Source organism: Stegostoma tigrinum, chromosome 5 (assembly GCF_030684315.1).
Source record: "Stegostoma tigrinum isolate sSteTig4 chromosome 5, sSteTig4.hap1, whole genome shotgun sequence".
Classification (NCBI taxonomy): Eukaryota; Metazoa; Chordata; class Chondrichthyes; order Orectolobiformes; family Stegostomatidae; genus Stegostoma; species Stegostoma tigrinum.
Window position 1 is genome coordinate 58,920,633 of NC_081358.1, and position 25,696 is coordinate 58,946,328.

Sequence of the window (25,696 nt, forward strand, 5' to 3'; positions counted from 1 at the left end):
ACACTAGTGAGAGGGAGGTGGTCAGACCACAGATTCAGTCAGGTAGATGGTTGTCCACCATGAGAGACAGACGGTTAGTGCTGGATTCTTCTGTGGCTAGTCCCCGCTCCATCAGGTATACTGTTTTAGAACTGTTGGGGGGTGATGGAGTAAAGGGTAGCTGAGGTAGCTTCTCGCGGGGGAGTTTAACAACAGCAGCTAGGCCTGTGGCACCACAACTGGCTCTGCTATACAGAAATCCAAGCGAGCAATAGGGGTAGGAGACTGGCTAGTTCGGGGCACAGACAGGCATTTCTGTAGTTCCATCGAGACTCCAGGATATTGTGTTCCCCCACAGTGCTTGGGCCAAAGACTTCTCTGAGCAATTAGAAGGGATTTATTCAGTTCGTTAATAGTTTAGTTTGTTCATGGTTAGAGTTAGATAAATATATTTTTATTTGTTTATTTTAAAGTGACAGTCAGGGATTTATTATATTTAACCACTAGAAGTTGCTGATAAGCAAGTTACACCACTTCTTACAATTCTTTTACAGGTTATGGGGTGAGGTGCTCCTCTTTGGATTCTTGAGGGGGAGAGCAAGAAGCCAGAGGTCATTGTGCACATTCGTACCAACAACATAGGTAGAAAGAGGGTTGAGATTCTGAGGAATGAGTACAGAGGTTGAAAAGCAAGACTTCAAGGGCAGTGATCTCTGGGTTATTACTAGTGCCATGTGTTGTGAGGCAAGGAATAGAAAGATAGAACTGATGAATGCTTGGATTAGCAGCTGGTACAATGGGCATGGTTTCAGATTGTTGGATCATTTGAGACCTCTTCTGGGGCAGGGGTGACCTGTACAAGAGGGTAGGTTGCACCTAAACCGGAGGGGACCAATATCTTCACAAGGCAGTTCAATAGTGCTACTCAGAAGGGTTTAAACTAGAGTGACAAGAGCCCAGGAACAAGAGAAGCGGGTCAGCAAATGGAGGGATTGAGGCAAAGGTAGACATTACAATCAGTAAATCAGGAACGAAGGACAGGGAGAGACAGGTAAATGAACATAATGGTACTATTGAGCTAAAGTGTGCTATTTCAATGCAAGAAGTGTTACAGTTAAGGCAGATGAACTTAGACCCTGAATCAGTACATGTGACTATGATGTTGTGGCCTTTACTGAGACTTGGTTGAGAGAGGGACAGGGCTGGTTGCTCATTGTTCCAAGATTTTGTTGTTTTAGAGGAAATAGAGAGGAAAGTAAAAGATGTGAAGGAGCTGCATTCCTAATCAGGGACAATGTCATATCTGCACTCAGAGACGGCATACTGGAGGGCTCATCCACTGAGGCGATATGGGTAGTGCTTATAAATAAGATGGTTCAATCACTCTGATGGGATTATATTATAGGTCCCCTGATATAAAGCAGAGGTTTATCCTCTCTAAAAGTAAAACCAAAATACCCAAAGAGGAGCACCTCACCCCATAACCTGTAAAAGAATTGTAAGAAGTGGTGTAACTTGTTTATCAGCAACTTCTAGTGGTTAAATATAATAAATCCCTGACTGTCACTTTAAAATAAACAAGTAAAAATATATTTATCTAACTCTAACCATGAACAAACTAAACTATTAACGAACTGAATAAATTCCTTCTAATTACTGTTTCCAAATAAAGCAATGTTCTAATGGTATGCTGTTCCAATAAATACAAGTCCCACTTAAATAAAAAGAATAGAATTTAGTGCCTTGAAATTAAAATCAGGTTATGTGTTTTCTGGAATGTTCTGTGCCATGTCCATCAATTCCTCTGTCAGGAATGTTTTCTTCATCGATTCTTCTTCAGAAATATTAACTAGCTGTACCGTTGGTACTGCTGTTATTTAGATGGTGCTTTCTCCAAGACATAGGCTGTGAGAGCCAGAGATTCTCTCTTAAGAGTTCAGAGCCATCAGCTCTGTTGTTGGCAGCTAGGTCTGGGATCTGTGTCCAACTGCCCCCTTCTTTTTTATAGGCTTGATGATACATCAATATTTCTTACAATAAGATTGGTCCTATGTTGTCAAATCCATCAGATTTAACTTTAATAAATGTTTGGTATCTAAGTACCTTGTTATAATTGATTGGCCAAGTTCAAAAGCCTGGTAAAAACTGCTGCTTGGCCTGCTAACTGTATAGCCTTTCTATACAAATGTTCCAGTTCAGGTGCTCTGTGTACTTGCAAACTTTCAAGCTGCTGCGCACATGCATCTATTTTAAATCTGTAAGCACAGAAAAAGCATATGATCTTTTAAAGCGACCATGCAATGTTCTCCCCCCAACATTTTAAAAATACCACATTCCAATTTCCTCCCTCCTAATCCATAAGTATACTACGCAAATTTGCAACACTCAATAAGCACCTAACAAGGCATTGAAAAAATAGTATGTAGGCATATTGTGTAGACAGTAGCTGCATGGGCACCATAGTCAGCATGGACCAGTTTGGCCCAAAAGGCTTGTTTTCATGCTGGAAAACTCTGACTCTCTGACTCTGTAATGAAAAGATGCAAGAACAACAATGTTGTCAGACTGGGTGACTTTGACTTCCCAAATATTCACTGGGACTCCCTAAGCCAAGAGGCTTAGATGGGGCAGAATTTGTTCAGTGTCCATCCAAGGGGGTTTCTTGAAACAGTATGTGGATATGCCAACTTGTGGAGGGGCAATACTGGACCTTGTGTAGGCTAATGGGCATGGACAGGTGACAGACTTTTAGTGGGAGATCATTTTAGAAACAGTGATCACAACTCCTTGAGTTTTAAGATAGTTATGAACAAGGCTAAGTCAGGACCTTGCAGGAAGGTACTAAACTGGGAGAGGGATAATTGCATCAGATTAGGTAGGAGCTAGGGAGTGTTAATTGGGAAGAACTATTATGGGGCAAGCCCACACTTGATGTATTGGAAGATAATAAAATGTGAGGCTGGATGAACACAGCAGGCCAAGCAGCATCTCAGGAGCACAAAAGCTGACGTTTCAGGCCTAGACCCTTCATCAGAGAGGGGGATGGGGAGAGGGAACTGGAATAAATAGGGAGAGAGGGGGAGGCGGACCGAAGATGGAGAGTAAAGAAGATAGGTGGAGAGAGTATAGGTGGGGAGGTAGGGAGGGGATAGGTCAGTCCAGGGAAGACGGACAGGTCAAGGAGGTGGGATGAGGTTAGTAGGTAGATGGGGGTGCGGCTTGGGGTGGGAGGAAGGGATGGGTGAGAGGAAGAACCGGTTAGGGAGGCAGAGACAGGTTGGACTGGTTTTGGGATGCAGTGGGTGGGGGGGAAGAGCTGGGCTGGTTGTGTGGTGCAGTGGGGGGAGGGGACGAACTGGGCTGGTTTAGGGATGCAGTACGGGAAGGGGAGATTTTGAAACTGGTGAAGTCCACATTGATACCATTAGGCTGCAGGGTTCCCAGGCGGAATATGAGTTGCTGTTCCTGCAACCTTCGAGTGGCATCATTGTGGCAGTGCAGGAGGCCCATGATGGACATGTCATCCAGAGAATGGGAGGGGGAGTGGAAATGGTTAGCGACTGGGAGGTGCAGTTGTTTGTTGCGAACTGAGCGGAGGTGTTCTGCAAAGCGGTCTCCAAGCCTCCGCTTGGTTTCCCCAATGTAGAGGAAGCCACACCGGGTGATATGCGGCTTCCTCTACATTGGGGAAACCAAGCGGAGGCTTGGAGACCGCTTTGCAGAACACCTCCGCTCAGTTCGCAACAAACAACTGCACCTCCCAGTCGCAAACCATTTCCACTCCCCCTCCCATTCTCTGGATGACATGTCCATCATGGGCCTCCTGCACTGCCACAATGATGCCACCCGAAGGTTGTAGGAACAGCAACTCATATTCCGCCTGGGAACCCTGCAGCCTAATGGTATCAATGTGGACTTCATCAGTTTCAAAATCTCCCCTTCCCCTACTGCATCCCTAAACCAGCCCAGTTCATCCCCTCCCCCCACTGCACCACACAACCAGCCCAGCCCTTCCCCTCCACCCACTGCATCCCAAAACCAGTGAAACCTGTCTCTGCCTCCCTAACCGGTTCTTCCTCTCACCCATCCCTTCCTTCCACCCCAAGCCGCACCCCCATCTACCTACTAACCTCATCCCACCTCCTTGACCTGTCCGTCTTCCCTGGACTGACCTATCCCCTCCCTACCTCCCCACCTATACTCTCTCCACCTATCTTCTTTACTCTCCATCTTCGGTCCGCCTCCCCCTCTCTCCCTATTTATTCCAGTTCCCTCTCCCCATCCCCCTCTCTGATGAAGGGTCTAGGCCTGAAACGTCAGCTTTTGTGCTCCTGAGATGCTGCTTGGCCTGCTGTGTTCATCCAGCCTCACATTTTATTATCTTGGAATTCTCCCAGCATCTGCAGTCCCATTATCTCTGTTACCCTTGATGTATTGGAGTTGTTTAAAGGCCTACTGATCAGAGTTTGAGACCAGCTTGTTCGAGTAAGGAGAAAGGAGAAGGATGGCAATGTAAGGGAACCCTTGGATAATGAGGGAAGTTGTGAGTTTAGTCAAAAGGAGGAAAGAAGCATATGTAGGGTTTAGGAAGCTAAAATTGTTGAGGGTCCATGAGGAATATAAAGAAATCATGAAAGAACTCAAGCACGGAATTAGGAGATCAAGAAGTGACCATGAAATTACCTTAGCAAGTAGGTTAAAGAGAATCCCAAAGCATTCTATGTACAATTTCAAAGTAAGAGAATAACTAGAGAGAAGGTAGGACCACACAAGGATAAAGGAGCGAACTTGTGTGCGGGCACAGGATGTGGGCAAGATCCTAAATGAGTACTTCACATCAGTATTCAGGCATAAAAAGGATTTAGAAGGTAGTGAGATTTGTGTGGAGCGTGCTAAATGCTGGGGAATTTTGAGAACAACAATGAAGTCTTGTTGTGTGTTTTGAAGAGCATTAAGGGGGATAAGTCCCAAGACTCCAATCGATCTACCTCAGGTTATTCACAGAGACAAGAGAAGAGACTGCTAGAATATTGAACAAGACCTTTGTATCCTTGCTAGCCACTAGAGAGGTCCTGAAGGGCTGGCGAGTAGCCAAAGTTGTTCCTCTGTCTTAGAAGGAAAATAAGCATAATCCAGGAAACTATAGACTGGTGACTCTGAGTTCAGTGGTTGGGAGGCTTTTGGAGTCAACTTTTAGGGTTAGGATTTACACACATTTGGGAAAACATGGCCTAATTAGGGACAATCAGCATGGTTTTGTACAGTTTCTTACTAACATGTTTGAATTTTTTGAGGAGGTGACGAAGGTGATTGATGAGTGTAAAGCAGTGAATGTTGATTTTAGTAAGGTTTTCGACAAGGTTCCTCACGTCCAGTTTTCCTGATGTCTAGTTTGTACAGCAAGATTGACAAGATCACAATCAGTGGAGAGTTGGGAAATTAAGGAAGTCTTTAGTAAGTGATAATGAGCACCAAAGGGACCATTCTGGATTGGTAGGAGACAGTGGTATTTAATGAAGGGTTGTGTGTAGCATTGCAATATCCTTAAAACATTCATTCAAAAGAAAAAAGATGATACAAGAGTATACACATTTGTTTCATCCGTAACATCTAAGACATACCTGAAAAACACCTGTATGGTTAGAAAGCAAAGTTGGCACTTAAGCATTGCGTAATGCATTCAAAATCTTCAAAAAAATTTTAAGCTGTGAATTCTAATTGCCTTTGTTTCTATCTCTCCCTACATAAAAATACATTAATAACTACCTTAACTTTACAAATTCATTCACATCAAATACTTTAAACAATCACAGGCACTATTTTCATCAATTCTTTTCTGTTTTCTTAAAAAGCATTTCAAAATTCATTTGACCTACAACTTGTCATCAACAGCACCCTCATCTTTTCTTACATTATTCAATTTTATTAATTATCTGTGCTGTCCATCCAAAATTATAGTCCAGAAATTATATTTGTGATTCTAACATATCAATGACTAATCTCTTCCTATGACATTCTTCTATCTACCAGTTTAATTCAGATGTCATCCCATTAGTTTAAAAGATCTAAAACCCTTCAGAGGTGTTTGTATTTGAACACTACTTTCTCTTCTATCAATTTCAATAATCCAATTAAATTGTTGTTTGCATATCAAATTTAATTGTCTTTATTTTCTGTGATTTAATGTTCCTGTTAAAAGAGCAGGCAGAGTGAGATCCTTCATACTCTTGACCTGGCAAGAAACATTAAAATGAATTATAAGTTACTCATGGTCTCTTGAAGATCCATTCGATAAAATATTAGATTTGTCTGAACACTATTCACAATAATCAGGTCATGTTTTATTGCAGCAAGTAGTACGTTTTTTGGTTAAATCTTCTAAGGGGTGCATCTTATCACTGTCCCCATCAATGCTTTCTGCAGAATTGTTGACACAGTTGAAGCCACATTGCTGGTAAATGCAAAGACTTTTCAGGATCTTGCACACAATCAAATCATTCAATGAAATGATCACCACCTTCAAACATCTCAAGTTCACCAATTTATTTTTTGATTAGAAAACATTCTTAAGTACGGTGATGTTAAAACTTATACCTTCAAGACATAACATTCGCACATTGAAGTAATGCTTATTGCTTGAATGACGATTAATGGCTTTTAATTTTTTTTAAGATATTTACTCTTGCTGGATATGTAAAATAAGAGCTTAAGTGTAAGTGCACGATATGATAATTAATGACACAATACATCACCACAAGGATTGATGCAATGTTAGATGATCTTATCCCTCGTACAGCCTCTTGACGAGATAAATTCCCATGAAATACCCTGAAATACAATGTCTTTCTTACCACAGTAGACTCCATAATTATTTTTTGACAGAGCCATGGCACCAAGAATATGATATGGAGACAGTGAATGAAAATATAATAAGGAAAAGATTCTGATACAATCAAAAAGCTTTGATCTGATTGCAGGCCTTAATCAGACATAGCTGAATTCAAGGCAAAGATTTAGAAGATGTTGTAGTGTATCAGTTCTATTGCAAAGCTGAGCAGTGAGTAGATCAGTACATAATGTCTATGAGATGCTATTCCAGTCAGGCAGAGCATTAAGGAAAAGGAAGGTGCACACAATGAAGTAATAAAAGCCATCAATCTCCACTAATGAAGGGTCTAGGCCTGAAATGTCAGCTTTCCTGATCCTAAGATGCTGCTTGGCCTGCTGTGTTCATCCAGCTCCACACCTTGTTATCTCTGAGCACTATGTTTTTCAGGAAGAACAGTGCCTTCGATCTGCATACTGTAGGAGGAAGGTTAAGAATATAAGACCAGAAGAAATAGGAACAGGAGCTGACTTTTTTGTCCTTAATCGTACACCATTCAGTAGCGTATGGCTGATCCAACACTACTTCACATCCAATTGCCTGCCCGATACCCATAACCCTTCATTTCCCTACAGATCAAGACTCTACCTCAGCATTAAATATACACAAGGAGCCTGCCCTCACTGCTGTCTGTGGCAAGGAGTTCCAAAGACTCATAATTCTGTGACAGAAGAAATTCCTGCTCTCCTCTTTCTAAAATCAGTACGCTTTTATTCTGAGAAGATGCTGTCTGGTCATAGCCTCTGCACTGAGGGGAAATATCTTGTCAGCATTTACCCTGCCAAGCTCTTACGTTTCAATGAAGTCACCTCTCATTCTTTTAAATTCCAAAGAGCAGAGTCACAACCTGTTTAATCTTTGTTCATAAGACAAACCCTCCAACAACTTCCCTTAACAACCTCCAATGAATTTATATATTTTCTAAAATAAGGGGACTAAATCTGCTTGCAGTGCTCTAGATATGTTCACATCAGCACATTGTACAGCTGCACATTCCATTAACCTTCCTGATTACCTTCTGCACCTGTGTGCTAGCTTTGTGATGCTTACACAAATACTCCCAATTCTCTATCTATGCTGATATACAACTTTCAACCTTGTGGGTTCTTATCTTATAGCTTAACATTTTGTGAGGTACTTTGTCAAATGCCTTCTGTGAGTCCAAATACAATGATTTCCCTCTGTGTATTCTTGTAAAAACTTCCTTGAAAATCTCAAATAATGCAGTAAGATATGATTTCTTTTTGTGAAGATTTACAGATTCTGCTAGATTAGATTACAATTTTCCAAATGTTCTTCTATTACTTCCTTAATAATTGATTCCAATACTTTGCAAAACAGTGGATATTTAGCTAATCAGCCTATAATTACCTATTTTATCATCCCTTTTTGAACATGGTTATCATATTGACAGTTTTCCAAACTTCAAAATTCAAAGGGTTTTTTTCAAAAATTGCAACCAATGCATTCACTACCTCTGGATCTAACTCTTTTCGGACCCCAGGATGCAAGTAATCAGCGTCAAGGACCTATCTCCCTTCCCTTACATGAATTTGTCTAATATCACTTTTCTAGTTATGGCGATGGTACTTAGTTCTTCTCCTGTATTCTTTAGCACTCATGGGATGTATCTAATTGGCTAGAAGAGAACATGCAAAAGACAAAGGCATGCTCCAGAATTTGTCGCTCATCTAGCCAAGCCTTTCCAGTATAGCTACAACACTGGCATCTACCTGACAATGCAGAAGATTACCCAGATACATACCAGACACAAAAAGCAGGAAAAATCCAACCCAGCCAATTTCTGCCCTATCAATCGACTCTCAATCATCAGTAAAGTGATGAAAAATGTCATCAAAGGTGCTAACAAGCAGCAAATGCTAAGCAATAACATTCTCAGTGATGCCCAGTTTGAGTTCCAACAGAACCACTCAGCTCCTGACTTCAGTACAATCTTGATTCAAGCATGGATACAAGAGCTGTATTCCAGATGTGAGGTGAGAGTGACAACCATTGACATCAAGGTCTCATTTGACTGAATGTGGCATCACAGAGCACTTGCAAACTAGAATCAGTGGGAATTGCATGGAGGTGACTGTCTGCTGGTTGGAGTCATAACTGGCATGTAGGAAGATGGCTATGGTAATTAGACATCACTCATTTCAGCTCCAGGATGTCTCTGCAGGAGTTCCTCAGGGTAGTGTTCTCGGCCAAAATATCCTCAGAATTGATTTGATTTAATTTGATTGGACTTATTATTGTCTCACATACTGAGATACAGTGAAAAGGATTATTTTGTGTGCTATCCAAACAAATCAGGCATTGCATAATTTCATTAGTCTGATAGAACTGAATGCAAATATAGTGTCACAGCCGCAGAGAACGTGCAGAGAAAGATCAACTCTAATATATGAGAGGTCTGTTCAAAAGTCTGATAACATGACCTTTCCTCCATCAAAAGTTTAGAAGTGTGAATGATCAATAATGATTACACAATGTTCAGTATCATTTGTGACGTGTCTGATACTGAAGAAGCCCATGTTCAAATGTAATAAAATCTGGAGAATACCCAGGCTTCAGAAGATAAGTGGCAAGAAGCAATCGCACTGCACAAATGCCAGGCAATAGCCATTTCCAATCAGAAATATTGTAACTACCGCTCCTTGATATTCAATGTCATTGGCATCACTGAATCCTCCACTATCAATATCTTTTGGCGTTACCATGACTTGAAACATCTAGATTCACCCAATTTACGGCGGCTACAAGTACAGTTTAGGTTAGGAGTACTACAGTAAGTAACACCTACGCTTCACCCGAGGTGCACTGACGTTGTTACTGAGCAGGATGATGCAATCAGGCACATCGGCTCCGTGAGCAAAGCACCTACTAACTCAACAACCAATGCTCAGCAGCAGCAGTGAGTATGATCTGCAAGGTTCACCACAAAAATTCACTAACCATCCTTAGGCAGTGCCTCCAAGTCCATAACTTCTACCATCACATTCCAAACCTGCAAGCACTACAATTCAGAAGGACAAGGCCAGCAGACACATGAAAACATCATCACCTGCAAGATCGCCCCCAAACCATTCACTATCCTGACGTGGAAATATATCATCATTCAACTACTGTCATTGGGCCAAAATCCTGGAACTCCTTCCAGAAGGATCTATATTCTATATGTATGATTTCCTGATCCATGGATTATCACAGGTAAAATATGACAAACCAATCCGAGTTGGACTACAGTGCCTTTAGGAAGTAGAGCTTACATTCGCTCAACAGGAAATGTAAAATTTCAGAGCTGACTGTTAGGTTTCCTTTGTGGTTCCTTTCAGCATCAGAGTTGGACCATGAAAGACACAAACTATCAAGGAGTTCTCCAGCTCCTCACAATGTGACTATGATCCAGCAAGCCAAGTTATGTTAAACATGGTCAGAAAGTTCTTGCCTAACCAATCTATTGTCGATAAGCCACTTTCTCAGTTCTTACAACAACCAAACAAAAAGGTACTCGGAGGAAACATAGCAGAGGTTTTTTGTTTGCTCTCTGCTCTTCCTGCACTCTGCAGGCAAGAGTTCCAAAGATTCTCAATCCCTTTAGGGAAGAAATTCCTCCTCATTTCAATCTAAAATTGTAACTCCTTTGTCCTGACACTGTCCTCTCTGGTCCTGGATTCTACCCTGAGGGGAAACATCATCTCGGCCTTTACCGTGTCATTAGGTTGTAGGCTTGCTTGCTGAGAAGATTTGTAGCTTGTATTGTGGATGAGTTTATAGACTTGCTCGGGGAGCTAATGTGCCTGATTGCAGATGTTTCATCATCCTGCTCGGTAACAACGCCAGTGCACCTTGTGTGAAGCGTAGGTACTCCTCTCGTGTGTTATTTATATGCCTCCATTTGCTGGGGTGGCTGGTATTATTTCACCCCAGCAAACTGAGACACTGAGACATATAAATAACAAGTGGGACAGAACACAAACGCTTCACCGAAGGTGCGCTTGACCATGTTACCGAGCAGGATGACGAAATGTCTGCAATCAGGCACATCAACTCAACGAGCAAGTCTACAACCTCATCCTCAATACAAGCTACAAACCTTCTCAAAAAATTTACCATGTCATGCTTCAATGAGATCACCTTTTATTCTTCTAAATTCTAGTAATTGAAGTCCCAACCTGTTTAACGTTTGTTCATAACACAATCCTTCCATTCTGTGCATATCACCTAGGGTATCCTCTGAGACCCAGATGTACCTAATGTCACTGCTGTAGTTTCTTCTTGTAGAGGTCTGGGACCTGTACTGTTTCAAGTAAAGGTGGATGAAGCGAATCAAATTGTTTACTATGTATCTTATTAACTGGTAAAGAATGAACAAAAATATACAATTTCAGAGCAGGAATCATTAGCTGTTACGTGGGCTCCTGATACATTTCCATTCAATGTTCTTCACCTTTACTTCAAGCTGGAAGGGGGCCAGAAGCTTTTCGCGATATTTTTAAATTTTATAGAGTTTTCAAAAGTGCCTGCAAGTGCACAATTCAGGACGAGGATGATGAATTTTGATGCAAAGGCAGCTTATGCTCTAAGAAAAGTGTAAACTACAGCAGATGCTTTGTCCCATCTCCCTGCGGCAAGGCCTGACCCAGGAGATATTGTATTTGTTGAAGAGGTGGAAACCTTTACCTGTTAACAACTGCAATTTGACCAACAGCAACTCAGTGACTGAATTAAATCAGAGATGTGCGGAAAACTAAAAAGTAATGTTTACAGGTAAGACAGAACTAGATCAAAGAATAGCGAATATACATGCCATTTGTTCCTATTTTCAGATATTATGATGAAATCATACATTGCAGAAAATGATAAAATGAATTATTTCCTACTTACAATGAGAGAATGATCATTTCAAGACTCAATAGACTTGATATACTGCAGTAATTCAACGAAGACAAAATCTGGTTATCACAACATGATAAGTGCAAGATGTTCTGTTTGGTGGTCAGGTCTCTGAAAATCACTGAAAATGGTGATGTCAGCTTGTATTACTTGCTGTTTATCATGGAGACAAGGGGGATGAATTTCATGATTGCCATAGTCTCCCATTCCAGATGACTAGAGATTGACTAATTGCAGGATTAAATGTTTGAAGCAGTGATTACCTGTCCTATTATATAGCTCAGTGCATGTAAAATAATCTTTGATAGCACCCATATGAAGTACCATGGGATGCTTTCTTACATTAAGGGTGTCATACAAATTTAAATTATTGGAGCTGCTGTTGATTTATTGGCACGTTTGTTGTTGTAAGTATTTGTCTTTATCTTTGATTGCAGCTTGCTGCTTCCATGTTTACTGCACCCAGTTCCATGATTTTGTTTCAAATATCTACGATGAATTCTTCAGCTCACCAATTGGTCACTGACATGATTTATCATTTGTGTGTTTATGCTTCGTTTCATGGTAATACAAGGTCAATTGGTTTTGCAAATGATGTCAAGTTTGTGATAAATTTGAATAATCTTTCCCCATTCTTTTGATGGGTGACCATCAGAGTGAGAGATGAAAGTGACAAGGACTGAAATACTTGCACCCGCTGGTAGTGTATTCTGTGCTCAAAGGCTAAGTACAGCCGGAACTGAAGTAGGAAATCTGGTAATACAAGAATAATCTTAAATGGATTGATCCTGTAGAATAGAGGGAAGTAGATTCTTTCTAAAAATGCCAAAGTGTAAGCTTATAAGCATGCAAAATTATGAACTGAAGGATTCTACTTGTAAAGGCAACCTGACCTTGACTTCTTTCAGATTAACTGTGACTGAGAATTTTACTGTAAGTGCAACAAATGCCAAGTTAATGATGCAATCAGGTTTTTGTCATTTCAGCATGATACTGTCAAAATTTCAAGGAATTAGATAATTGTCTTTCAAAGGAGTATTATGGATATTTATGCTGATGCTGTATGTATGCATGGTGGTAATATTTGGCTTTCCTTCCCGATAAAATGGTGCTAACTATTTAGTATAATTTTTAGTATTAATTATTTCATTAGTGGAATCTCTAACACTGAAACTAAGTAGAGAACTGGAATTTTATTGTGATTATGAATCAGCTGCGGAAAACTTACATAAGAAGAAGGCTGCCAGCACAATGCACTGCAAAGAATTCACAGATATTATTGTCAGTGTTAGATATACAGGTCTCTTTAAGGGTATACCAGGAGATAGTTTTCTAATCCATTTGTTCAGAGAGATGGTATGACATGCATCTCTCTCCCTCTCCCTCCTCTGTAAATGTTATTGTTGCACTGTCCCTGGGGATAGTGTTTGTTAACTGTTCTCTTAATTAGTAACATGGGTGATTTGATGTTGGTAAAATAATAAAAGCAACATTATGCAATATGCAGAGGTGTGTTATAAGATCCCTGAACAGAATTTTTGTTTAGAAGTGAAGGAACAAAGAGCTGAGATCCAGACCTGTAAATGGGCTAGCTTCTGGCACAACTCAAAGTAACCATCAGCAAGTCCAAGCACTGGGCAATGGAAGGGATTCATAGTTCCTCACTGCCTGCCTCTTTTCCACAGCTGCATTCATTCCCAGATGACCTTGGATTTGGTGTTGACCAAAGGTCTCAGAGCTGTGTAGTCCATGAGGGCTCTGCAATGCAATTTGAGTTTAGTCCATTCCTTGTTTTCTTGTCCTTCCTTCTTTTTGTTGCTGTTGCACTGGTCTTATGAGCAATGCTTCTTCTTTCATAGTTTGGATGAATATTTGGGAGATTTAGTGGTGGTTTAGCACAAAAGAGCTGAGTCCCTGAAGGGCCTAGTATATGATATATCTACATGGAACAGGAGAAGGCCATTCAGCCCTTTGAGTCATGCTTCACCATTCTACAAGATCTTAGCTGAGCTGATTTTAATCTCTACACTCAATTCCTGCATAACCCAGATAATCTTTTATTCCAGTGACAATGAGGAATCTATTTACCTCTGTCTTTAAAATATTTATAGGTTTTACACCTATTGTCTTTTGAACAAAGACATTTAAAGACTCAAAACCCTCTGAAAGAAAAAAACCTCATCTCTTTCTTAAATGGGCACTTCCTTATTTTTAAACTATGATCCATAGTTCTTAATTCTCTCATGTGAAGAAACATCTTTTCGACACCTACCCTGTCAAGATCTTATATGTTTCAACTCCCGTGGTGGGATTTATACCCATGTCCTCAGCACATTACACTGAGCTGCGGCATTACAACGCTAGTGGCATAACTACCATACTTCTGCCTTCCCAATCTGGATCAGAAGCATACTGCCATTGGTGGTAAAGCTCACTGCGGTATTAAAATTTCCATGCAACCCAATGTATCCAGTGGCTGCAGTTCTAACAAAGAGTCACTGAACTTGAAAAATTAACTCTGATTCATTCTCCACATATGCTGCCAGACCCGCTGATTATCTCCAGCACTTTCAGTCTTTGGTTTAGATCTCCATTGTTCTTTGTACTATTCTTCAAGAATACTCAAAGAGTAAACTAAACTAACTAAACCATGCGTCTTCTTCTCAGTGCACAATATACACAACTTAAATCCAAATTAAAGTTATGAATTCTTTGTACCAAGTGTTAGAGAGGTTGATTGGCAAAACAATTTGATCAAGGCAATTTATGATTATGCTATCACTTTAAGAGGTTATTTTGTCCTTTTTTTTTAAGAGAGGTGGTATGGCTGAGATACAGAACTGGCTACTGAAGGCCTCTTAAGTCAATGGCTTGGGAGGCCTTACGATTTTTAGCATCCTTATTGGAGGTGTCCAGCTCTCTCAGATCCAGATTTCTGGATTTTACTCTTCAGTAACATCAAAAGAAATTAGGGTATCAAAAGAGTTCAGTGAATATCTCTTGGCTGCTACTCTATCTGAATTGTCTCTTGATATTTCTTATCCTCCTGGATTGGGGGACTGTATGCAAGAATCTGTGTCTGAATTTTCCTCTTTGCCAAGAGGATGTTCCTATGTTTGAATAGATAATTAATAACAGTTACTGTGTCTATTATCCTGTTAAGTTTTCCACTAGAGTTAGGTGAGTCTAAGTTCGTCTTCTTTTGGTTGTATTTTAACTGCAGCGTTCAAATAAATAATTGTGTTTTTCTTAACATCGAGTAGTTGACCAGTCCCATTCCATCTGGAACAGGCACTTCACATTTACCTTTAAAATAAGAAACATTAGGATCTAGGCTACCGTCTTAAAATAGTACAAGGGGGTCTGATCTGCCCTATAACAAATTGAAGTGATAAGCAATCAGCATGATTCTGTTTTTATGAGGTCAACAGTCTAGTGGCACATCTCTGATTGTGATGCCTTGATTTCCATTTGAAATCGTGGATCTTTTTCTCCCTTAAATTTGCAGAACCATTTATACATTAATAACACTAACCTCACCACTTTTTTGATGGGAAATTTGGAATTTTTTTTCTTAGTTTATCATATTTATTTGTACTTCTACAAAAGCTTGGCTGAAGCCCATTTGGAGTACTGAGAACAGTTTTGTTCTCTATGCTACAAAATTAGTACTAGAAATGCACTGGAGAAGATGCAAAAGAGATTTACCAACATGATGCCAGAACTTAGGGGTCACACCTAGCAGGAAACAGATGGAAGTTTTTTTTTCTCTCCAGAAATCACTGACAGATTAAAGTGAGATTAGAATCTAGTGGGATAAAGAAAATGGTTCAAATTGCAGGAGTAATCAAAATTAAGACCAATAAATTAAAGACTTTCATTAAGAAGTCCAATGCAAAATTCAAGGTAAAACCCTTTACCTGGAGAATTGTTAATGTTTGGAGAAATGACTGTACAATGCTGCAACTTTCCATTGAGGTTATGGTTATGTAAACCCTGCAGTTATCTTAGATGAAGCAATGGCTTTGTGCAGGCATCATTTACACCCACAATTAATAAGAATGTGAAGCTTGCTATCACAAGGTGTGGTTAGGGCTCCTAACATAGATTTATTTAAAAGGAGGTCAGAAAATCACAATCTTCAATTAGAACTATTTGTTGATGCAGTTCGTCAAAGACAAGTAGAAGAAGGACTTGTAGAGCAAAAACACAGGTTTTGATCTACTTTTCTGATGGAGCAGTCTCTGTGCTGCCATTGCACATGATCTACTGGAAGAACATTCATTGAGCTCCCATTCACCAATCCATGGAAATTGTACATTTTAATGATCCTGTGACTTTAAAATCCAGCCTTGTTTCTTTCTCACTGTCAGTTTGTTTTTTTTTTTCAGAAGACGCAAAAACAATCCAGAGGGGTTGAACTTGAAACTTGGATAACACAATAAATGGTTCTGCAGATTGGTGTGGAGAATATTGCAATAGGTTCAGGGTAGTTTCAACAACTGTGGAAAGAGATGATCCGTGAAATATTATTCAGCTGTTTCATCGCAAAATTCCTCAGTAGATGTGAGACTAGGCACAAAGCCAATTTGGGGAGTAAGAATGTAGTTAAAATGGCTGCTCTCAGCATTAGTGACCACAGAATGTATCAATATACATTGGTCAAGAGAGTACCAATTATCTGAATGCATGGAGAACTCCTGCAGGGATATCTTGGAGCTGAGATAATTAGCCTCCAACAAATACAGCCATCTTTATTTGAGGCAAGTAAAACTCTAACTAATGGCGGAATTTTCCAATGATTCCAGTTTTGCTAAGGTACCTTGATGCCACACTTTCAAATGCGGCCATCATATCAAGGGCTGTTGCTCACACCTCACCTCTGGAACTTAACTCTTCTGTCCATGTTTGAACCACGCCTTAGTGAAGTTTCCAAAAATGCCAAGAAGCTCAATTCACAATTGCATTTACCACTTGGGTATATGTGATTGAGAGGACAAATTGGGTTCATTTGTCCTCTCAATCACAAGGTGGCATGCTTCTCCTTCTTTTGCTGCCATGATTGCCCCTTCTGATCCAGTCCCTGACCTTGTGGGTAAAGTTCAAATAAGTCAACATTGATGCAGTTGACTCGGAACTGGACTCCTAGATTGGATAAAAAACCAAAAGACATGCAGATGTTGTAAATCAGATACAATAACAGATATTGCTGGAAAAGCTCAGCAAGTCTGGCAGCATCTGTAGAGAGAAATCAAAGTTAATCTTTTGGTTGCATGACGCTTCCTCAAAAGTGAGTTTGAATCCACATGGGTTAAGTCTGAGCTGGAGGCAGTCACTGAGGAATGTGATGTGGCTGAAGAAACAAGTTTTAGCAAATATCTTGCAAAACACACTAGCGACAGTGAAATTAATGAAGGTGGACAAGGATAAAGATTTGAACGGAAACCCTATCTGATAGAGCAGCAGTTTTCATCAAGCTGGGCAAGCCTGGAAGAAATATGGCAGTGAGTTAAATACAAAAGAAAAAACAAAGGAACTGCAGATGCTGTAAATCAAAAACAAGGAAATCACCCACTTGCCCTAATGAAGGAGCTGCGCTTCAAAAGCTTGTGATTTCAAATAAACCTAGTGTACTATAATATTGTGTCATGTGGCTTCTGTCTTTGAAGGTTGGGCAAGTATCAGACACAAAGTGTTTGACAAATCAAACTTCCTTTGCATGCCCTGTGCAGTGTGAGCCATGGCACAGTTGATCATCTTCAGACTGAAGGGCTTGGATGTCTATAAATGAGTTTTGCTTTTGACCAGAAGAGACTGTTAGAGAGCTTCCTGACAAGACAGCATTGGAAGCTGAAATTGTGTAATAAGTGATCTCTGATGAGGCCGCTTCTGATGTTCTGGCAGGTGATAAATAAGGTGAGGATGATCACACCCTGATCTGGCCAAGCTCTGCCCTGTGAGACAGTTAGCCTCAAAAGTAGTCGCTGGGTTTCCCAAATCTGCAGGCTCACAGGTCGTCTGTAAACTCTCATTTAGCATTGGATTCTATATTAAAGAACCCTGATCGTGAAAATGTGTCTGATTCCTGTTTGCTTTTCTATTCAAAGAAGAGAATAATTTATAAGATGTATTCCTTGCTAAGCATTTATAAAGACTCTCATGTTCTGTATTACTGATGGTACCAATAATTTCTGATCGAATTAAAGTTCAATGACAATCTAATTTTGACTCCAATTCTGTTCAGAAACTGGCAGCTCCAAAATGGAAACAAGAGGTCTTGTATTTATTTGATTATTATTTGATTAATAAAGGAATCGAAGGTTACAGGGAGAAAGCAGGACAATAAGAATGAGAAACGTATCAGCTAAGATCAAATGGTGTAGCAGACTCAATGGGCCCAATGTCCTAATTCTACTTCTATATTGTGTGGTGTTGTGATTGACCTCTCATTGAGAAAGGGTTTGCTGAAATTTTTGGACTCTAAAAGTGGAGTGCCTCTGAAATCAGAGTGATTTCTGATATCAGAGGCTGTGTGAAATGAAAAGTAATGAAAATGGAGGGATCTTTGAAACTGGAGGATCCTTGAAATTGATATAATCATATTGCAAGGATTTTGAAATTGAAGTTCCTTGAAATTGATGTCATTGTACTGCAAGGATTTTGAAATTGGCAGTAAGAGGACAGTTTCTTCAGTTTTCCTCTTTCTCATCACAGGTTTTCTCTGCTTTCTTCCCTCAATTAGCTTTCTTCTCCTGCTCCCAGGTAACATCCTGGTTCTTGGAATATATCACTTGGTTTGCTGGTACATAGCCATGAGCAAAATTGGCAAGCTTTGAGAAGATTTGTAGCTCAGGTTGAGTTTCTGGTTGTGAGTTTGCTCGCTGAGCTGGAAGGTTAGTTTTCAGAGTTTCGTCACCATTCTAGGTAACATCATCAGTGAGCCTCCGGTGAAGCGCTGGTGTTATGTCCTGCTTTCTATTTATCTATAAACAGATAAATAGAAAGGGGGACATAACACCAGCGCTTCACCGGAGGCTCACTGATGATGTTACCTAGAATGGTGATGAAACGTCTGAAAACTAACCTTCCAGCTCAGCGAGCAAACTCACATCCATGAGCAAAATTAGTCAATCGTAGGGAAGTCAATTTATATAAGTGTAAATGCAATAGGGTTTGTGGAAGTCATGGCAGAAGATGTCATGAGATCAACTGCCACTTGATTCTATATCATGTGATCATGCATCACATGGTCAGTCTCCACAGGGCCCAAAAGTGATCTGATCACTCAAGCAGTGAAATTCCATCCAAGTTTGGTAAGCTTAAACCCTACTGCACTCTCAATTCAACATGGTCTCTTCAAAGAGAATGGAAAATCTTTCAGGATGTTGACCAGCAGCTATATATCAATCATCACTGAGACAATTTACTCGCTCATTTATCCTGCCGGTATTTTTGGGTCTCTTTATGCAGTGTGATTGCTGGGAGGGTTCTCACATATGACAACAGTTACCCTTCAAAGATACTTCACTGAATCATTGAAATCTTACAGTGCAGAAAAGGTCATTCAGCCCATCATGCCTGCATGGGCTCTCCAAATGAGCATCATTACTAATGTCAGTCTCCTACTTAGTCTCTGTAGCCTTTATTCTCTTTAGGACATCCAAAAACATAAAATTTGCTTTATTTAGTTAAATTCTTTCTTTTTTATTAACACGAGGGCACTGTCCCTTAGAAAACATATTTACATCTGACATCAGTCAAGGGTAAATTCCTTATAAACTCATTTCTTTACAAACATGGGCTCATAAATTATTATAATAAACAAGATTTTATACCACTGAGGATAATCCATCACTTTCAGAGACAATTGACTAATTATGTTAATTAGAATGAATCGCTCAGAAGAACAGATGGAAGATTGAAAATACAGATCACTATAATTTTTCAATTTTTTTCATACAGAGGACATTGAGTGATGAACATTACAACTTTACAAATCAGTTGACAGTTGTGAAAATAGTAGGCAGGTGTAACTTATCAGATAATAGGCAGATAAATGGCTCATAAATTAAGCATACCCTTAATTCTCTCCCACATTTATTCTGTCAATCTACCACTCTCCCTCACTCATTTCCTGTAGCTGTCTGTCTCTCCCCTTCGCTCACTGTCTCCCTCTTGTTTTGTCTCTCTGTCAAACAGTGTCTCTCCATCAGATGCTGAGAAGGGTTGTGAGGTTCTTTTCATCATCTTGATTGCAGCTGTCCAGATGGCCAGCCCTGAAATGAGGAAGGATTCTCCTGACTCAGAGACTCTCCCTTTGGCCAACTGATTGCACAAACCTGTTCTATAAGAACTGCCAAAGTTCTAAAGAAGGATCGGGAACTGAAACATAAACTCTGCTTACTTTCCAAAGAATCTAACAGATCAGCTGAGTTTTTTTCAACAATTTCTGGCTTTGTTACTATAGTAGGTTATTTAGTTTCTTAATACTCCAGTAATTAATCCAATTGTGGATGACTTACTCCAATAAGCTGGTGGCAATGATGGTTCCAGATTTTGGCTATTGTTTGTGTGATGAAGTGTTTTTCTGATTTCACTCCTGAATGGTTGGCTTGAAGATTCTACCTCCTGTTCTGGATTCTTCCCTCAGAAGAAATAGTTTTTCTCTAGATCAACCATATAAAATGTCTCAAAAGCAAAGCTGCTAGCAAAGCTCAGCAGACCTGGCAGCAGCTGTGAAGGAGAAAACCAAGTTAATGTTTCAGGTCCAGTGACCCTTCCTCAGAATGGTTCTGAGGAAGGGTCACTGGACCCGGAACGTTAACTCTGTTTTCTCCTTCACAGATGCTGCCAGACCTGCTGAGCTTTTTCAGCAACTTTGTTTTTGTTCCTGATTTACAGTATTCACAGCTGTTTCAGTTTTTATATAAAATGTCTCAATTAGATCACACTTTAATCATTCATATTCCAGGGATTACAATTGGAGACTATACAAACCATCTTTATAATTTAATCCTCATAGCCCCAATTTTATTATACTGAAGCCAGACTGAACCACTCTGCAAGGCTGACAGATCCTTTGTGAGGTTGCAAAAGGTGTTAAGTTTGGCATCTTCTAGTTAGGAACTCCTTGAGGTGGATTGAAAGGATGCATTTGGTTATACTTAATGGTCAGTCTGGGCAAACTGGAAAAATATCAGTGCGGTTGCCAATTTTATCATACTGGGCACAAAGGCAGAGATGCAGACATAACACAGGCCTGAGCCAGAAGGCCCAAAGTTAATTTCATGCCAATAATCTGGGAAAGCTGTTTATGCATGCCACCCGTCCACTGGCATCATGCCCTTTTGTGGCAATGAATTTCAAGGTCTCCTGCCAGAGGGAAAGGGAAGAATGAGAGGTAGCTGAGTATGACCAGTAGAAGTTTTTAGAAGACTCAGGCTGAGGAGCAACACTCCAACTCCCATCATTCTAAAAAGGGTTCTGTGAGGCTCAATTTATGCCCCTTGGTGTGCAGAGCAAGGCTACTGTTCCACAGAGGGGAATGTTGTGACGTTACAGCCCAATACTGAAGATATAATGTGATGGTAGATACTCCTAGAGTGATCTAGGTAGGATTAATGAATACAAAATTCCAACATGCCTGTATATACCAAATCATGCCAGCGCAACCAAAACTAAATGGCAAATCACCAACTCAAATTTTGAAGTGTCCTTATAGAGTGTGCAGATTATAGGAAAATACAACACAAAACAAATTTATTCAGCTCATCACCCCAGTGACAACTCTTTGGGAGAGCTTTCCAAACAGTCCCAGTTTCCTGCACTTTGCCTTCCTTTAAAATGCTATGCAATTCCCTCTTCTGTATAGATACTAGAATTGGATGCTCAGGAATGGATACCATATCTCTGCTAACTAATGAACACTTATTGACCATTTACACTATTTACAGAAACATGGTTGAATAGGGTAGCATGAGAACCTTCTTGCCTCAATTCCCACTTCTACATGACGTGAACTCACTATGATGCACTTTAAATGTTAGCAGGGGCCCTATGAACCCCGAAAGTTGGATAGCTAACAATCTTTTCACCTATCGTTTTTGGGAGTGCATTTCACATGATAATATTTGATTTAATTTAATATATCCTCAGCCTATACTCTATTGTCAAATGACATCCTTTCCATTCCCTATTCTTGCATCTGTGGAATTAGTTTTTTTCATCCTAACAAATTCCTCCTTGATTTTCAATGTATCTGTCTAATCTGACAATATGCTATCTTGGATGTCTATCAAAATGAAATAGGTTTATTAAGCTTTTCATTGTGCCTCGAAACATGTTTGGAATTCCAGTTTAAAAATATAATAGCTAGCAGACAGTGTCCCAGCTAACCACTGTATTGGATACCACACTTGTCACCATAACAGGAGGAATCTTCACAGATGATACCAACAATTAATTATGGATTGTGCAGACAGAGAGAGAGAGAGAGAGAGAGAGAGAGAGAGAGAGACCCTTGCCATTGTGTGTACGTGCACAACAGCAATGAGAGTTTTGTCTGACTTTAGCATCTGCCTGAACACAGCTCTGTGCACTGTGCAAGGGAGCGGAAAATTACTTGGGGAAGCATTCTACTGTCTTCCTGCCAATCATTATCACCTTCAGCAGCAGTGGTGGCAGTCACTGGATCAATCCATTCAAATATATTATCTGTGGCTTTCAATTGCACAGCAGAGCAAACTTACACTCTCACCTTCCACCCCATTGTTATGAAAATAGAGTGGCGCAGAGCCCTGCATTTCAATTTTCAATTTGACTAGCTGTCAATAGTTGTGCACTGTGAACAAATTCACTAACAAAAGAAGATTGTGTTGGTTACATGTTATCCAGTAATTTTTGCTCTAACGTGAAACTATTACAACTTTGTACATGAATATAATACAACTATCTACAAATAATGAATTTGCCAATTTCTAATGTAATTGTCCAATTGAAAAATACTAGGTTCTTAGAAGATTTGATAGGATACGTATGGAAGGTTGTTTCCCCATGTGGGAGAAACTTGATCCAGAGATATAATCTCAAAGTAAGGGATCACACTTGTAAGATAGCAATGAGGGCGAATTTCTTCTCTCAGAGGGTAGTGAATATAAGGAATTCTGTAGCACGAGCGCTGTCGACGCAAAATCATTATGTATAGTCAAGGTTGAGATAGATAGATTTTTAATCAGTTCGGGAATCAAGGGTTCTGTTGAAAAGGCAGGAAAGTGAAGTTAAGAATTATCAAAAAAGAACAAAAGAGTACAACACAGGAACAAGCCCTTCAGCCCTCTAAGCCTATGCGAATCATCATGCCCCAATTAAACTAAAGAAACAAAACATCTGCCCTTATTCAGTCTGTATCCTTCTATTTCCTCCTTATTCATGTAACCATCCAGATGCCTCTCAAATGTCACCAACATGCCTACTCCCCCTACGTCTTCTGGCAGTGCTTGCTTTCCAAGCTTCTGCCACTCTCTGCATGACAAACTCCCCTCGCACATCCCTCTTAAACGTTTCCCCTCTCACCTTGAACCTGCACCCCCTTGTAATTGAAACTTCAACTCCAGAAAAAGTATCTGACTATTTACCCTATGTATGCCTCTCATAATTTTGTAACCTCTATCAGGTCTCCTCTCAGCTGCCATCTTTCCAGTGAAAAACAATCCTAGTCTTTTTAACCTTTCCTCACAGCAATGCCCTCAAGATCAGGCAACATTCCAGTCAACCTTCTCTGTACTCTCTCCAAAGCCTTCATGTCCTTCTGGTAGTGTGGCGACCAAAACCGCAAACACTATTCCAAGTGCAGCCTAACAAGGGTTTTATGTAGCTGCAACATGGTTTGCCAACTCTTGTATGCCATGCCCAGCTGATGAAGGCAAGCATGCCATCTGTCTCCAGCCACTCTTGAGAAGGTGATGGTGAGCTGTCTTCTTGAGCTGCTGCAGTCCATGAGCTGTATATTGATATTCAAAGGAATTAGGGTAAGAGTTCTGAGATTTTGAACAAGCCAGCTGAAGGAATGGCAAAATGTACAAGTCAGAATGTGAGTGGCTTGAAGGGAGGCTTGCAGGAGATTGTGCTGTCATGTAACTGCTACCTTGTCCTTCTAGATGGATGTTGTTGTGGACTTGTAAGCTGCTAACTAAGGAACAGTAGCGAATTTCCACAGTGTACCTTGTGGAGATACACATTGTTGTTACTGAACATCAGTTGTGGAGTAAGTGGATGCTTGTCAATGTGCCAGTCAAGCCCGCTGCTTTGTTCTACATGTTTTCAAGCTTCTTAAGTGTTTTCGGAGTTCCACTCATTCAGTCAAGTAGGGTGTATTCCATCACACTCTTGACTTATGTCTTGTAGGCAAGTATTCAGAAGACAGCAGATGAGTTATATGTGCAGGACTCCTGGCTAATGACATAATCTTATAATCACAATATTTGCATAGCTAGCTTAGTTCATGGTCAGATGTAACCCTTAGGATGTGGATAGCAGGGCATTCGGTGATTGTGTTACTATGGGAATAGTCTTCCTAAGACCGAGGCTAATGCACAGATGATATGGGTTCACATCTCCCCATGGCAGCTGGTTAAATAAAATACAACTAATAATTCTGGAATTGGAAACTCGTCTCAATGATGTTGACCATCAATAATGTAATGTCCTCCAAAAAAGGAAATCTACAGTCTTTACATGACCAACTCCAAATGTGCAGCAAAGTGGTTGATGTTTAACAACTTTCTAGAGTTCAGCTGTTAGTCACCTCATTAATTAGGGATGAAACCAAATGTTAGCCTTGCTGGATACACCCATATCCTATGATTTTTTTTAAAGTAGTGTAATGAAAATTATAAGGGATTAGAGTGGAATAAATAAAACTAAATAATTCCCATTGGTTGGTGAGTCAGTAACTGGAAGACATGTATTTAAGATGCTGGCAAAAGAACCGCAGAAGAGATGAGAAACAATTGCGTTGCCTGTGTATCTATCAACACACAACAGCTTCTGATAGGCTGGTAGTAGATTTATTAGCAACTTCCAAAAGAGAATTGGATACTTGTAAAAGAACAAAAAGAGCTACAGCAAGAAAGTGAGGCTTTGGACTTTGGTTTTCGATACTTATGTTGAAGAACCTGAACAGGCACAATGGGTTATATGACCTCCCTATGAAGTTTAAAGAGCAAAAAAGAGTTTGCTGCATTTCTGCCTGCCTTTCAAATCTGCATTCCGACTGAGTAAGAACTTCGCAGCATAAAGTCTTGACAAATTTACCATCTGTATTTTCTTTTTGATACTTTTCAATCAGCTCCTGAATACTATTATTCACCTTCTGGTACAGTTCCATACATAGCATCAGCTTGCCTTGTACTGAATCAATTAGCTATTCTGCATCAGAGAGACTCAGCAATGGCTGTTGGGACATGGCATGCACTTCTTCATTTGCCAGAAGAGACTATAATGTTGATCAGTATTTTACCCTGGTTTGGAGATGGTAACGCAAATTGTAGCAGCTCAGAACTTTCCATCAGATAAAAATTCTGCACTGAAAAGTAAGCCTGAGGTAATGTGGAATTTCTGCTGAATATTTACCTGACGCTATTTGATATGTTTCACTAATTTAACTTCAATGGACTGGTAAAATTGGGTGGGTGATAAAACAGGTTGTGAATTCACCACAAGCATATCCAATGCAACTATATTTTCAGGACATTTTGTAGTTTAGATCAGTGACTTAAATGTGGTAAGTGAAGGCACTGGAGCTAAATTTGCTGATGACTCAAAGATATTTAGGACGACATGTTGTGAACAATAGATAAGACATCATTGATGGACATACGTAGGTTGTCAGTGGGCATGAATCTGCCAGTTGGAACATAACCTGGAAAACGT